The 12,474-nt window shown below is 33.7% G+C and overlaps 1 protein-coding gene across 4 annotated transcripts in view; it reads right to left on the reverse strand.

Annotated features, from left to right (window-relative positions):
- Hk (potassium voltage-gated channel subfamily A regulatory beta subunit hyperkinetic) overlaps nucleotides 1-12,474 on the reverse strand; it is a 683,771-nt gene that overhangs the window by 416,926 nt on the left and 254,371 nt on the right. For all 4 annotated transcript variants that reach the window (XM_075355872.1, XM_075355868.1, XM_075355869.1 and 1 more), the window contains exon 2: nucleotides 5,038-5,275. The gene's annotated coding sequence lies outside the window, so the exon portion shown is untranslated. The remainder of the gene's footprint in view (nucleotides 1-5,037; nucleotides 5,276-12,474) is intronic.

The raw sequence follows: 12,474 nt of genomic DNA on the forward strand, positions 1-12,474 counted from the left end.
GTTTTGCGTTCGATATCGTGAAAATTACGGGAGATACACTTTGAAACCTGTTTTATTTCATTTTTCAGGTCAAAAAACATAAGAAACAACCAAGTTTCCCCTTCATATAAATTTCAGTATGACCTCATTTTACAGGGGGAACAGAAATCCAGACGAAATGAAATTTTCGCTAGCTGTAAATCCATAACAAACGTTTTCGGGTGTATGTTGTATGCTTTTTTTCTTATTTCAAGCTGTAGAATCAGTTCACAAATTATTTACCTTACCTCGTGACTCATTCTATATATAAATATTAGAGTCTATTTAACATAAATCATCAGACTCGACGAAATTAGCCCAATGCGTGAGGTTCAACAATCAGAGATTATAAAACTTGTTTCCCTTTTTCTTAATAAGAATTTATAAAAAAAATTTGAAATTATGCTTTTTGGATGGTTAGAAATTTCTAATTGCTGAATTAAAAAAAATTGTAATTTAATGTTGAAGCGAATTAATTTAGAAATGAATGCTAACCGCACCAACCAATGGTAAAATACAAGTGGCATTTACGGGTGAAATTCTTATATAGAGATCGGATTATATGCAACATAAAACGCTTGAAATATGCGTGAGGAATGCTTAAAATATGCATGAAAAGTTTCAAAATATGCAACTTTATATAATAAAAAATAGTAATTTTTAATTTTTTACTTCAAAATCAGCATACAATTAGTAAGTAGTAGAATAACATCGATAATTTCGACAATTAACAATTATATAACATTTTGTTACTTTTATAAACTTAAACAATCAGGTACTGTTCCAAATGTTCGGTAGTAAGATTGTATCTTCGATCACTCAAAATATTTTTATAAGTGGAAAAGGATCGTTCTACATTCACTAAGGTAACTAGGCAGTATTTCAATTTGGTTGCTATGTTAGCACTTATTGTTTCTGGCAAAAGTTCACTTGTCCAATTAATAAAACTATCAATTTTACACAAAGGTTCAAAGCCTGGGTTATTGTTCAAAATGTTTTTAAATTTTTCTTTAAGTTTACACGGGAATACCTCTGGCAATGCGGAGTTCATTCGGCTGATTTTATTCATTAACTGAATAGATTCAGTCAACACCAAACCTTGAGTTTCAAGCTTTTTATTACTCTCAGGCATGTGGGAAAAATGAGTGCTAATCACAGCTATGTATTTTGTTTATATTAGAATCGCTATATGTCCCTTGGAATGACAAACTACCATAGTCTCTGCACTATCAATGTCGTTTAATACATCTGATGGCCTCGAAATGTTCATTGTAAAACAGTACAGCTTCAATCGACGATCCCCATCGAATTACCACTGGTTCGGAAGGTAAAGGCACATTTAGCAGTTTTTCTTTATAGGCCTTATTGGGAGTAGGTGTCTTAAGAAACACTTTCTTTGTTGATGAAATCTGTTTATTTACATTCCCAAACGTGGATCGTACTTCTTGAGCGGTTCGATGTACTCCGTGAGCAAAACACGTCAAATGAATCAAAGAGGGATAAAATACTTGGAGGGTTTTGGCTGCCTTGATCATACAGGGAGGAGCATCTGAGAGAAGTATAAAAACGCTTTCATTTCAAATGATTCAGGAAATATCTGTTTAATACACTCATTCACAAATCTGGAGATCGTAGAATGATTTGTCTTTTCAAGGTTTTTGTAGGCCACCAGATAGGAAGAAAAAAGGCTCTAGTTTTAATACACCAACAATTAAATTCGCAATGTAACGGCCACAACTGTCGGTAGTTTCGTCAGCTGAAATCCAAATAATGCTATCCTTGAGTTGCGTATTTCTTCCAGAACATGGAGGTAAATTGTTGGTATGTAATCTTTATGCTATGTTGATTCATCTGGTATGTTTTGATTCAAGCAATATTTTCGCAGAAAATCTTTGAAGGTAAGATTTGTAAGTTTGTGAGGAGGAATATTACTTGTAAGCAATGCTTCACATAAATCCATGCTAAAATAGTTTTTTATTTACATTTGGAAGTGAAATCACTTCTACTTGCCTCTTTTATAAGTTGTTCTCGTGGGCCTTTCTTTTGCGATCCTGCGATATGAAGACTTGTCTTGACATGCTAATTTATTTGAAACGTTTTTGTGCACGTTATATTTTTCTCGCAACCTCGATAACATAAAACATTTCCGTCGTATTTAAATGTTCCAGGATAGTCAGCTATCTACGAAGAGGCACTTTTCTTCGGGAGGCATGGTACACATTAAACCTTGCTCAAATAAATAAAAACCTAAACTAATGCGATGAGCACGTCAACAATAACTTGCGTAATTTAATTGCCTAGTGGTGGGAGTGCTACAGTAGAAGTACGCGACGCAGAATGGTATCATCCGTCTTTTTCTCGCTTGAGTCTATCTTTTACTTGGCCTCATAATAATATTATCCTACCAAAACCATAGACGCGCAGCTGCTAAGTACGCTCTAAGGGCCGTGTGGCTAACAGGTTTGGCGGGCTACAACGTAAGATTTCATTTATTAACTAGATACCCTACCGAAAAATATCGTAAATATAGCGAAAATATGCATCATCACTAGATTTTAAGGAAAATATGCAATAACCTGTGAGAATGGGCTTAATATACAATTATGTAAACGCATATAATCCCGTCTTTAGTCATATATTATTTATGCAGTTACGTCATATAAGAAATATTAAACAATAAACTAACATTCAATCAATAATTCATATAAAACTTGATTTCTTTTCATATTGACGTAGGATTACATTGTTAGTACCAGCCAATCATCAATTGTGACGTTGTGTCTTGTATATCAGATTTGTATTTTAGTTCCTAAACGTAAAGGAACGAAAATTAATTTTGCGGTGCAGACCAAGGTTACGACGGTCGATTGGGTGGTACAAAGGTAATCTTAACCTTATGTCAAAAGGAAAAATATAAATTTAAGTTCTTATTGGCCAGTTACATTTAACGATAGCCAATCATTTACATTAAAAGATATTTATCGAAAAATACTTTTTCCAATGCGATGACGTAGAGTCGACTTGAAATGTTGGTATCTACAATAAAAAGTAGTGGAAGGTCCGTATTTTGTTTATATTGAATTATAAACTTTACTTATCGCTTAAATATAAAAATATCAACGAAAATCTTTCGCCGTTGTTATATTTTACAAGATCATTTTCGGAATTAAAAAAAAAAACTGAAATACAAAGCAAGTACATAACTTTTGACTTTCATCACGACTTGTAATCAGTCGGTATTAATAATATAACTTAATACAATTGTCATAGTTAAGAAATAATGTTAAATTTTTATTGGTTAGTTCAGAGTTTTAGTAAATAAATATATATACAAGTGACAGTAATTGATTCGAAATTTTAAGGAGCGATTAAAAACATTAAAATAACCATCTTAATGCTTTATTTTTTTTTAGATAATTTTATAATAATGCATTTGTCGGACACCGCATTTTTCGTATCGTCGGCATTTTTATGTATTTTTAAACAAAGATTACAATCGCAAGAATCATATAAAATGTTTCATTACAGAAAAATTCTGTTTAATCTGACATTCCCTACAAATTTTAAATTAGGTATACATATCGATTTATGCGATAAAAAAGTTTCGTATTTTTTGTGGCCAGTCTTTCGATTTTTGAATTATTAATAAGACTATTTCACTGAAATTTTCTTTTACTTTGAAACGATTAAAATATTATATTGATGAAATGTACCACGAATATTTGCTAATAACGATAATTAACAAATAAATACAAATAATATATAATTAGCAAATATAATTTGCAAATAAAAGTAACTGCCTTTACTAGGGTTTGAAACTTAGAACTCTCAACTTCGAAATCAGCTGATTTACGATGACGAGTTAACCACTAGACCATCCCCGGTCGCTTTGAGCATACGCTCAAAGTGTAAATAGGGAAAAGTCACTGAATTTTAGCCAGTTTTCATTTCCTCCAATACAAAACCAACGAATTGTCGGCTAATAAATGAACTGTTAGTTCTTATCGCTGTCTTAAAATTATTTTTATTACATCTTAAATAAAAAATTGTATCCTACCAACAATAGGCCTAGCATAATTTTACTTATTTTATTGCCTTTAATCGTATAACGAAATACTGTCCAGTATTATCCAAAATTAAAAAAATATTAAAGTGTATTTTACTGTCGGTAGAATAAATACGATAACCCACCTGGTTGGGCTAATGGTGAACGCATCTTCCCAAATCAGCTGATTTAGGAAGTCGAGAGTTCAAATCCTAGTAAAGGCAGTTACTTTTATACGGATTTGAATACTAGATCGTGGATACCGGTGTTCTGTCGTGGTTGGGTTTCAATTGACCATACATCTCAGGATTGGGCGAACTGAGACTGTACAAGACTACACTTCATTTACAATCATACATGTCATTCTCTGAAGAAATACCTGAACGGTAACTTTCGAAGGCCAAACAGGAAAAAGAAAAAATAAAGAAAGAATAAATACGATACGTATATACCTAATATAAAATTCGTTGAGAATGTCGAATTTTACGTAATGTTTCTCGTTGTCAACATTTCAAATGACGCAATTTTAAACTGTAGTTTATCCTACTAGCTAACGGGCGAGAAAGAAATTCTTTTGCGTTTTATGTACTAATTTTTCTTAGTCAGTATCCAAAATACTATGTAAAATAAAATCAAACATTTATGGGAGTTTATTAGTTATCAAATTATTTTTACTAAATTATGGTTTTGAAGTGTTACTTAAACCTACGCGTGATTATTTGTTTTTCTTGTGTTCTTTGTGTGTTTTTTTACACTAACACACGTTTTTATCTTTTTAACCGCAATCTTAATAAAACAAAGGATTTATAAAACGAAAATATAAAAACAAAAAAAGAGTTAATAATTCATTGGAAATGTATGTGGAGCATTGTCTTTTAACGTATAAAACAATGGGGGGAGAAATACAAAGTTAAAGGGATTTTTCTCTTTCTACAAATATATACGTGCGTATTATAACACAAAAGGGTACTGACAAAGAGAGATGACGACATTCCCGGGCCTGGCTGGCTGCGACCGCTTCTACCAACGATGCAGAAGCTTCCACCAACTGACTTTCTCGAAGCTCTCTCTCCGCTCTCCTTTGCAGATGTTTTTCTTGTGCTTCTTGGGCTTCTTTTTTTTCTTTTTTTTCCTCGTCCGTTTGAGATCGCGAGCTGCCCGCGCCTGGCGGCGGATACGAAAACCAAAACTGATGGGCCAGTTTGATACTCGCTGTAACGATAAAAGAGGTTAAACTAAAATTAAATTATCGTATTAAATCACAAAATAAACTATAATAAGAAATTATAATCTTAACTGAAAATATTCCTGCTTAAATTTAATGTAATTAGCGATACGTCTGTGCAGGGGCATTTACAGGAAAAAGGTCATACTAATTTTAAATTTATTATTTAGAAAATAGATATATGTCATCGATTAATTATGCGTCATCGCATAAATCGATTTAAACTTAGCTTTAAATCGGTTAAAACTTAGAAGTAGAAAATATCTCTCTGTTTAGTTTATGATCATAAATAAATTATATTTATGAATATATATAGACGTATACAAATATGTTCAATTTTCTTCTAAAAAAAAAAACTAGCCTATTTGTGAAAAAAAATTAGGTACTGACAATGTTTGTAGCAAAAGCTATAATCGATCACTTTAAATCAATTCTTCGTATTCTAAATACGCAATACAATCTTCATAAAAAATAAAATAACTCTGCATTATACAAGCGTATTTTAATGGTTACCTCTTTTTTCCTATTTGACATGCAAACAAGAATCACTGAAATAATTACTTTTATTATAATAAATGGGTGTCTTATAAACAAACGGAATAACTTCCGAAGATGTTCTGCTGGTTAGAATTTAAAAAGAAGATGATATAAACAAAGGTTCGATAGCGCTTTTCTTAAGAGTTTAGGGTAGTAAAAAAATTTAATTTCTATTTCTATTCTAACATTAAAATAACGATGAAATAATTTTGATACAAATAATGGAGAAAAATCGATCTTTTATAAGCTTTCTGACTTGAAGAATTTTTTTAAAAAAAGGCCTCTAAAAAAAGATTACAGAACGTAACACGGGTAATTTCCAAGAAACCTTCGGTAAATTTCCAAGAAACCTTCGGTCTTAAATTTATTTTTTTAACTTTGGAATACACAAATAAAAACTTTGTAAAAAGAAAGTTGTAGCGAACTTTTTTCCCTCCTCCGAATAGGATTCCAGAGTGAAGCGTAACACAATCCGGGGGAGTATCCTTTTACTCTAATAAGCCGGCTGGATCTTAACTATTAATGTCTGCCTCTAACTCCCAGAGTAGGGTTACCAGGACCGACTATGTCGTTCCTTTTCCCCTAGGAGCCGGGAATCAGTCTTTACGCCTTGTTTGCCTCAAACAAGAACACCCAAAAGAGCATTCTCGCCGGGATTACGGTCTTTCATACAAGAGGACGAGAGAGTCCCCGTGCCTCATCACTGCTACCCATCTGTGCAAGCATAAACGAATAGCAGCTCAGCAGGAAGCTGTCCCTCATCCCCTCGTTGCCCTAGCAGCCCTATCCTTCTGTTGAAGGACCCGTGTGATATAATCAGATATAGCACAGAATTGTACGTCATTCGCCAACATACAGCCTACGATACTCTCCACCATAAGCCTATTAATCAACTCACATTGCAAGCGCTCCCTGTCCCAGGTTCGACAGGCAAACACGACATGTTCCGGAGTGTCGAGCTCTCCGCAAGATAAACAGAAGGGGTCATCAGCCAGCTGTCGTGAATTCAAATATACCCGAAACACGCCAGGAACTGGGTCAATCAATAGGAGATCTCGCCAAACCTACGGCTGACCCATGGCTTCACCTGCGGAATCAGGCGGTGAGTTCACCTCCCGGTGAAGGAACGATCCCAACGAGCCTGCCAAGCTTGGAACATCTGATCTTGCATCTCAGCCTTACTAGCCCCTTGGAAAAGCCCAATCCGCATGGCTGCAAGCTGCTGAAATGGGGGGACCCCGCAATAAGCAGCACCGCCACCGTGGAGACAAAAGAGTACGCAGATACTCTTTTAGAGTACGCGGAAAGCTATCCTCCTCTGCCCGCCTCAAGCAACGTCTATGTCTATCGCTCCTCAGTGCCGGCGACCAGACTTAAACACCATATAATAGTACCGAGTTGATCACATTATCATAAAGCGCCCGCTTGGAGGCCCGTGGGCCGGGGCCACAATTCCTATTGTAGAGAACTTAATTCTAAGAAATTAAACTATGTTAAGCCGACAGGAAACAAATAAAAGTTTTAAAAAATTAGAATTTTATTCTTATTTTATTCTTTCTTCTGATATACATATTAATATGTATATAATTTCTTCGATTCACCAAACAAATTTGTTATTTTAAATACCTTATGAATTCAATTTCAGGCAACCCTGCTAGAATTGTTTAAATTTGTTTTTTTACTTTTCGGGTGTAATAATTTTTTAATTGTAACAATGGAGAATTAATTTTGCAGAAGTGTTAATTTTCTTTTGAAATATTTCGTGCTTATTCAAAACTTTTTATAACGGTTTTCTAATGACAGAGCGATCCTTGGATGCACACGTCTCACCAAGTTGATTTTTTTTAGTTATATAAAATTTATATAATTTATTTTTTCCAAAATATAGATTAGTATAACTAATAACTATTTTTAATAAAATTCTCTTCAGGTTTTATTTGAATTACATCGTTTTATTTTTATCGATTTTATTTCTGTATTAATAAATATTGCAATAGATAATTTATGACAATAATAAAAAAGAAAAATATAATAGATAAAGATAATATACGTTATAGATACTAAGTTACAAATATATTTATTTATTTATCATATTCCGACCGACTTTTACAATTTATAAACTCAAAATCGATACCTATGGATTATCCTAACGCAATTATGTTCTTGTACTTTAAGTCACTATTTAATCCTAAATAAAAACTAGGGAAATGATAATATATTTAATACGTACAGATGTAAGAAAGTATTTTGCATTAAAGTTTTTTGAAATAAAAATTACAATCCAAAGATTGTAAGGTTTTACTTAGTATATAGCTTTTAATCAAACGAAAACAAATAGGATAATAAAACTCAAATGAACTTGCTCTAATGTTGCATTTAGTAACAATATCTAGTCGCACTTATTTTTATTCTAGTTATACGGCCTAATCTACATCAGTTAACAGATATATAAAAACAATTTACTAATTAAACAGCGTTCATTCCAGCCTCATCAGAGTTTGAGCGCTGTTGTATAATTCAAATAACACTTACCTCAATAATTTATAAGTTCTAATATAGAATCCGTGAACAGGTATAAATTTTATATTTATTTTTAATATATAAATATTTTTGGTCTATCTATAAAAAAGATAGTCATAATGATAGCTCAAATTACAGGATCACTGACGTACTGAGTTCAATTGCTAACTGTATTGACCCGTTTAAAAAAAACTATTGTAAAACAATGTAACATTGATGAGATTCAAAGGGGATTTCTCTCCTAGCGTTCGCGTGTAGAAAATATATTTAATCTTAAATAGCTACTGAAGAAATGTATTGCTCGTGCAAAATTACATTGTATTTTTATCGACATGTAAAAGGTCTTTGGTAGCTAGAGGGAAGCAAGTTCGAGAGATTGTCATGTTATTTATAAATACATTATAGCCCGAAGTATTTTGGATCCGGTTTCGAGCCGGGCCAGTACCGGAGCGGAACGGTATTCACAATGTACCGGATCTAATTTCATTCAGTTGCCCAACTCCCGCCTGCAGAAGAGGCTGCAGAGCCTCGCGATGGAAGTATGACCGCTGGAATCGGACACCACGACTAAGGAAAGATCCTGTACAAATTTATATGGGATTTGGGGGGATTGTTTAACTCGAGTTCATTTTTAAGGGTAATGGGTGCACAGATGCTCACCAACCATATCAATTTGAACCAATATCTGTTTCGGTTCCGTCTGGTAGCTGATGAGTTGTGCATCTGCGGGGAGTTCCAGTCAAATGAACATCTGATGTTTGACTGCCCTGCTGTTGGGAGCCAGAGACCGAGCCACCCTGGAACTTAGAGGTCAAGGGAAAAATTGGCCACTCGCAAGCGGCGAGTCAATGTGGCGAGAGCCGCATTGTGGGACCGTGTGTGTGTTCCTTGATGCCGTTGCTTTGTTCAACCGGCATCAATAGTTTATTTAAGGAAAAGACTCCTACCTCACTGCTGTAGGAAGCTACCCGAGAATTATGGGTGGCCATCAGCCAATCGAGGCTCCAAGCGCTTTAATATTGGTGGAAAGATACTTGCTGGCATTCAGCGACCTAGGCGTGGCAGCGAATTGCTGTCTTGACGAGATAAATTTAATTTATTGAATGTCATATATATTTTAATACTTGACGGGGTGCGCCTACCCATTTTAGAACATATGACAAGTGATGGGTGGGACACGAAGCAAGTGGTATGTGGCAGCATGCTTAGTTCGCTCACGTAATTAGGTTAGCTCTAGGAGTTAGTTAGGACACTAGTCGCTAAACCGATTCGAGGCTCAGTAGCCGTTTGTGGCACAGACATTCGGTCTTATGATTTATGGCGACCGAATGGGGTGGTGGCGGGAGAAATGTCAAGCAAAAATAAAGTAAAAAAATCGTATGAGAGGGAAAAAATTTTCATAAGGCTAGGGCAAATTCTTGAGCGTAAAGAAGAATGTACAACAGGGTTTTTCGATGTCATTTATGTTATCTTTTTGAAGTTGGTACACAGTGAACGGAATAGAAAGTGCTCCAGTATATATATATATATATATATATATACTCGATTAACTGATCATCATAAGTTTACTTTTCGCTGATGATCATGGATCTTGGTAGATAATGAAGAATATATAAAATACGTGCTCTGTAACTTGAGGGAGAAGTATTAAAAACGGGGTTTAAATGTTAATATTGACAATACCGAACAGAATGAACAAACATAATTAAAATTAAACAAAGCATATATAAATTTATATAACAAACAGATCCGAATTTTCCAGGGGATTAAGGGTAAATCTCAGAAAGTGAGGAACTCGAAGAATTTTATGAACTGTGAAAATGTTTTTAAGCAAAAACGTTTCGGTTCCTCGGTAAACATTTGTGCCGAAGATTATATTAAATTTTAATAGATTTCAATCGTATGTGAGTATACAAATTTTAATATACTATTAATAAATAGTCCACCCATTTCTTACTTAGTTCTTTATAGTGAACATGATAAATAAAACGCTGATAATATTAGTATCGGGCTTAGAAAGCTAAAGATAACAAGATATTCGATGAATCCTTTGTTTCTTTAAAAATGTTAATGGAATATTTTTTTTTTTATAAATGTTGTAGCAAAGATATTTTCCAGTAATTATCGGGTCGGATAGAGAATCGGATAAGAGAATATAATGTAATTTCTGAGTCGAAAGCAGAATTTAGAGAAGTTTACGATCGATAATAACTATTTAGTCTAAACTGCATAATAAATTAAAAATTTGCGGATAGGGTTAAAAGGTGTAATATATGTTCGTGGATTTTAAAGCTGCGTTAGGTAAATCCGACAAAACTGCATTATTTTATAAACTTTATGAAATTAGATTAATCTTTAAAATCTGTTAATATTGCACTCATTATATGAAAGCACCACTGTTGCAAACAGTATCCCCATGAATTAACAGAAGATTTTAGTACTTACCGACACTAGGTACGTAATATACCAAATCGTAGGTGTGTGCGCGCGTGCGTGCGTATAATCTCGTGTTGTGCTTGTAAACATTACTTTAGGATATCACTTATCATCGTCGCATTGAGACCTGCTATATCGGCGAAATACCTTTAATATTATTTTCTATTGCTTTTTTTTTTTATTTCGTTACCTAATTTATTTTCATTATCTAATTGATGTTTCGTTATGTATTTAAAATATTTATAACCGAATGCAGATGGTTTGTAAATTTTTAGTAATTAATATTTATCAATTTTACTTTTTATGGTTTATTTAATTATCAGGGAAAACTTATCTGTAACTTTTATCTGAAAAAAATCTCCTAACAAATGGGTGACTGGCTATTTTGTAGATAATTTTATTTACTTAGTTTTTTGCGAATTATTCAATTAGTGAAATAAAATTGTATTATTATTAATCAATTAAATTAATTAAACAGCAAATATACAGACTTTCTTTTAAATTCATATGGTTCGGATGAACATAAAGTATTAAATAAAATAGAAAGGGAAAAGCCATAATACGGATGTTGAACTCGGTTCTTTGGAAGAGTGTGTATCTCTAGAAACAAAGGTTCGATTGTTTGATAAGTTCCCAGACAGCAGTTCCATATACGGCTGAGAAGTTTGAATTTTGTCATCGTAATATTATCAAAGAATTGAATCAACGGAGATGGGATTTTGAAGGAGAATGTGTTGACTATGTAGTGAATCGCGTACAAAATTATGATAATCGAAGTAGAATTGTTGTCATGAAATCATTATTAAATCGAATTCAAGAGCGACAGGTAGTGTAAGTCGCAAAGAATATCCGACAATGGATTCTTAAGCGGTCTTGGATACGGATGCTGCTCGACTTAGAAAGGGAGGAAAACCTAGAAAGAAATGGTTGGACGATCTTAATTTAGCCGTGGAAAGATGGGGATTATCCGATAAAGATGTTTTTGATTGATACAAACGGCGGTTTAGGAGGCGGTATGTGGTTGAAACCTACTTCAACTTTAATAATAATAATAATAAATATTTTTGAACTCGAGTGTATAAAAAAATTTTCTAAAAAGAAATAGTAGAATCAATTCAGTGCTTCTTCTGTTATATATATTAGTTCTTTTACTCTAGTTACATCTGTTGAAAATATATTTTAATACCTTGAAAACAAATCAAAGTCCCAGGCTTCTGATCATAAGAACTGATGATCATAAGAATTCTTAAGTCCAGAAAAATTTTACATTGCAATAAGACCAGTATAACGGACCTGAGTAACGGATTCTTACCAATTAAGAAGAAATTAGAAAAAATATAATAACGCGAGGAATCCAGAAAGGGGTTAAAGAAACCCTTTTAGCAAAGGTAACAGGTCCGTTTAACAATCGTCTTTTGTAATACTGCCCACTGACACACCTAAACAGATGTTCCTCCGTGAGGTGAGTTAGCGGACCCAGATTAGGAATGCATGGAACGAAAGGGCCCGGTCGAACGTTCTTACGCTCAACTAGGATTTGGTCTGGCAGGTAAAGATAGGAGTATAAACACTCCGGGAAAAGCCAGTTGAAATTAGTTCTGTGTATGACGTCAGTCTACGGAATGTGAGCACTGCGAAATCAGTCTAAGCGAAACATTATGAGGTCAGTCTGAGAGATGAGAGTGCTACGACA

Source organism: Lycorma delicatula, chromosome 2 (genome assembly GCF_047948215.1).
Source record: "Lycorma delicatula isolate Av1 chromosome 2, ASM4794821v1, whole genome shotgun sequence".
In the NCBI taxonomy this organism is placed as follows: Eukaryota; Metazoa; Arthropoda; class Insecta; order Hemiptera; family Fulgoridae; genus Lycorma; species Lycorma delicatula.